The sequence below is a fragment of the Brachycentrus maculatus genome, unplaced genomic scaffold, assembly GCF_059751285.1.
Source record: "Brachycentrus maculatus isolate JH-2025_06_01 unplaced genomic scaffold, ASM5975128v1 h1tg000299l, whole genome shotgun sequence".
NCBI lineage: Eukaryota > Metazoa > Arthropoda > Insecta > Trichoptera > Brachycentridae > Brachycentrus > Brachycentrus maculatus.
Genome location: NW_028281050.1, coordinates 456,110 through 461,513, shown reverse-complemented (window position 1 = coordinate 461,513; position 5,404 = coordinate 456,110).

The following is a 5,404-nucleotide window of genomic DNA, read 5'->3' as shown; positions in this document are numbered from 1 at the left end:
GAAATCTCTAAGTCTCGCCTTAGTCTTCAAATCTTCGATAAAAAAAGTCTGAAAAGACCCAAATAGGTTGTTTTTTTCCGGGCAGTCGTAGAAACGGAATCGCGTGCGATTTCAAAAAATTAAATATTCAAAATGAAGATAATTTGAATGTCCAAGATGGTTCCATAATCGACCCGATTTTCGGTTAGATTTCCTATCATCAGACACTATCGTTTCGTGTGGCGGTCAGGCCTCTATGATGCTGATCTGGAAATGATCCAATTTGCGACTACGTATTTACATTCGTGATTATAGACGCTAACAGACTAGATCGGAATTAGACGAGAATTATATGATGATTTTAGCATATTTGCATGTGATTTGTAAAAAAGCTTTAAATGACACTAACTGTTTCGCTAAATATACCTACCTTTTAATAGGTATACAACCTTTGGATATATAAAATTTACAATACAGTGGAACCTAGATATAACGAACCCAAAGGAGTTTAAAAAATGGAATAAAGAGTGATTTGTTATATTAAAGTTTGGATGTCTTAAAACCTGTTATTTACAGAGGAACACAGACCCAAAAAGGAATTATATTTAGGAGCAATAGGGATTTAAAAATAAAATATATTTAGCACACAGCACATTTATTTACCACAAATATTAACAATATGTACATAATAAATTATTAAAGATTTTGTAAAATAATTCATTCATCATACTAATGTTTATTAACATTATATGAACAACCAAAAAATGGTTATTTTTCGAGAATATACATATTTAAGGAGGACATCCAATACATGATAACACCAATAGAAATGAAGCCTTATAGCATTAACTCAAATTTTTCAATATTATTATATTGATATATTGCGTTAGGTAAAAGTGAGGCAATTCACACATAAATTTGATAAGATTGGTTCAATTATAAACAAGAGAAATCAAGTAATATTTAAGTTTGTCCAAATTGTTGCACACAAAGACTGAACTCAGCCCTTTAGGATATAAAAAAATTAATAGTGTCATCAGGTAATTTAACAATAGAAATACTGAAAATGTGTTCATTCATGGGCACCATGGTGAATGATGCACAGCATATAAAGTGATCACTTTTACCAGACAATATTAGGTTGTAAGTTTTGTAAATGTTCAGATTTCAGTATTCCCTTCTCATAAAGTTCTTTCTCCCAAAAATCTTTAAATCATATAAAAGGGAAACTACGATTTTCACTGTTGAAGGAATACTGAAAAGAACGATTTAATTTTCTAGCTGTTCATTCAAAACATATAAAAAATTTAAAAAAAAAACCCTTACCGCACCCCAATGGTGCATAGGGCACTGCTTCATATAAACACAGTGTTATCTCGATCGATTACACATGAAGGAAAGGTGATCAACCCTCCACTTCAGGTACCAGTCCAGTGTAATATTGAATAAATATTAGAGTGAAAAAATGACTTATATATTTATTAAACCCCCCTGGGAATCGAACCCGGGACCTCCAGAACGGTAGGCGAGCATGCTGACCATTACACTACGGAGGCGGACATATAAACATATAAACTTATACTAATAGCTTTGTGTAATGTACACAGACAAGTTGGAAGATTAGGAAATACTCCAATTATCAATAATAATAAAGTATATCCAGTCATAATATATATTTGTTGTAATAAGTGATAAGCATTTTCAGAGAATCTACAATAGTACAAGTGAAAATTGTCTACAGAGTATGCCATTTTAACGAAAAAGAAAACCAAAATTACGTAAAAACACAAGAATTCAATATGGTACACATGTGAATATATGCATAGTTTAAGGTCTAAATCACCCGAGTGGATAGCATAGAATTCTAGTTCGAGCCCTGGTGGAGGACAGTTTTTGAGTGATTATTATATTGTTTCGTTTGTTAAACAATACAGCAGGACCTCTACCGTATTACTACAAAAGTGAAGAAATGTTTGACGCTGAAGCAGAAGCAAGTATTCCCCATTCAAGCGTGATGTCTGCCTTAAATATATGCCTAGATAAGGCTGACCAAGTGGATATTTCTGTACCAGAGATGATACTTTTACGAAAGCTTTTTACTTTTCATTAAATAAATCTCAACCAACTAAAATATTTGATTTCTTTAAAAAATTTTAACAAATGCATTTAAAATTTCACAATGCACAATACGTTTTATTTCATTAAAATACCCTACACATTCTCTGTACTGTAATCAGAATGCTTCACTAGTCCTAACAGAAGGTAGTTTTTAGGCATTCAGATTATAGAGGTCCTGCCGTAATGCAAATTAAATAATGACAATGGCTAGCAATATAATTAAATTTTTGGCTAATTGTAAGATGACTTTATATAAAAACAGAAATAAATAGATGTTTTCGGTTCAAGAAGCTACATACTGGAAGTTTATTAATGGGTTAAACGTTTATATTCATCCATGTTCCAAAAATACATTTATATAGTTAGACTGATCTTAAGTTTCCAAGTCTTAATAATATTCAATATTCAAGTCTTCTCGTTTAAATTGTGGCAATTACTTTGACGTTTTGCACCACCAATCTGACCATTCATTTTTGCCTGTTAAAAAATACAAAAATAGAGGCTTAGTGAGTGATTCCTAAAAAAATATTAAAAAATTAATATATATATATATATATATATATATATATATATATATATATATATATATATATATATATATATATATATATATATATATATATATGGCAGAAAAGAAGAGGAAGACCAAGGAGCTACGTGGAGCAGTTAAAAGAATAAACTGGCAATACATTTGTTTGCCAAATCATTTAGATAATTTTCCTTTCTCCATACTATAATCACAGCAAAGCGACATTAACTCATTCCCTGCCAATCACGCGCCAGCGCGTGATGTGTATTCAATATATTATTTATATTCGGATTAAGTGAATGAAGTCATATCGGCGTGGATCAAAAGACAATTTTAAAGACTTTTTGCATTCAATATTACTTATGGAAAATATCTATCTATATTCTCAAGGAAAATTGGCTTCTGGTTAAATATTGCTTTCCTAACTTGGCAGCAAATGTTTTAAGGTAGTATTTTACGAGAATATTGAAGTACAAATCATCATAATTTATTTTTAGAGTTCAAAATTTGGTTGGAGAGGCGATGAGAGATGCTGCACAGATAAGAGCCAATTTTTTAAATTTAATATATTATATAAAATTTATAGTTTTATAGCATCCTGTTTTGTAATTTTTTTTCTTCCATAAAGCGGTAATATCCTTTACTCTGTGCTCTTTCACTAACATCATATGTGATCTGCTAGATCCAACAGTCCCCAGGGCAGACCTGATAGATGCCATTATGTTATCAGTGATTTAATACAATGCTGTTTCAATGTCGTGACCAATGGATCACAGATACAGACCATAAGAGACTTTTCAAAAGACTTTTCTAAAAAAGTAAAGTGTTGCCAACATCAAGCAAGAAATAAATGTTAGACTGTAATATTAGAGGTTATATTTACATCTATTAAACGGAATACAAAAAGCTGTTACATTAATTAAAAAAAAAAAACATTGTAAATGACAGCTGCATTACCAATTTTCTTTATATCCATATAACTCATAATGCACAAATTTATAAGAACGGAAACAAAAATATGTAGCTTAATTGGATTTTAGGTGCTACGAATGAATGAATACAAAGCATAGCTGTATTACATAGTAAATATAATCAAACTAAAAATTGTTTGACAAGAATACTAATTTTAATAAATAACAGTTTTAGCTCCTGTCCTATTCTTATTAAGTTTTACCATATTTATTATCAAAATACTTTCACATTCTTGGTCACAAAAGTTTATTATCATTTTAAGACTTTGTATGTATGTATGTATGTATTATCTGTATGGACCTATTTATAATACAATACTTAACAATGAACTATTATTATGATATATAATAATTACATAAATCAGGTTATGTTTTAAAATGTAAAAAAACAACAACAACAATATTAGAATGAAGTCATTTAGATAACGTTAGACGTTTTTACATATTTTTTTATATTCATGAAATTAATGTAAATTCCTTGCCAGTAGAAAAAAAACAATTTGTGATTAGATCGATGCATTTTTATAATCTACATTTGGATTGTGAATAAAAAAATCACGCGTTAAATCTAGGCTGTAATCATATGTTTAGAGATCAAAATTATCAACAAATATGTATTATATCTGTATGCTAGTTGTTATAGAGAACTGGAAAACAGGAATTTAATACATATTATAAAACACACTGATTTCACCACTCCATTTTTTTTTCTGTGAAATTATCACATAGTCCATAATCTTGAAGAGGTATATAATCCATTATTGTTTTGTTTAAAAACATTTCTCAAAATAATATAAATGCTAAATAAAATCTTAGATAAAGCGTTTTATGTAATGATGGGAATCAAGATGATATTCAAATGCATAACAATATTTTTTTCTTCATATGATGTAAATTAAAATGAGGGATACATAATTTTACCATACTAATCTAATTTCAACGCATAAATAATTTTAAAATTGATAAATCATGGTTATAGTACAAAAAAACTGTAATTATATGCGTAACAATAAAAATCCTTATTATGTATAATAATAAATTTTATTGTAATAACCTTAAATCCTTATTGTAATAACAAATGGTGTATTTTTTTAAAAACAAAAATGGTGATTGTAGAAATGTAAAAAAAGGAAGACAAACGACAATTACAATACAATAGACAGAATTCATGGTAATTAATGGTCAGTAGAATAGGAGTAATCTTCATGAAATATATTTCAAAAATATAATATTATTTATCACAACGCATAAGAAGTGACTTCTTGAATAGACTTTAGAATTTTAACAATTTTCAAGTCAAATTTATGATATTTAGTCAGTACATTTATAATATAGACACATTTTAAAATTTTATTGTTAATTTAGTATATACCACCAACTGAATGGACATAATGCTACAAAGTGACTGCTGAATCAATGAATGAGAAAAGATGTACATACTGTTTTTTGTAAAACAGAATTTGAGCCATAGACATTGAACTACGAAAACAAATTTAAAAAAAAAGTTAGATACATACTAAGAATACTGTAATAAACTAATTTTACCTATTTTTTTAATGAAAGCTTAAATACGAAAATCATATTTGAAAGCAAATCTTAGAATCTTAGAACAACGTTTTATGTAAAATTCGATATGCATTGTGAGTCTCAAAACAGATTGCACGGTGCATATTATACTGACAAATTCTTGTACATTATATGTAATAGGTTTGGTAAATAAATACACAACACGTGTAAGGTCAATATTTGAAGTAATATGTACTATGTCACACAAAAATAATACAAGTCATGATTAAAAATAATAAAA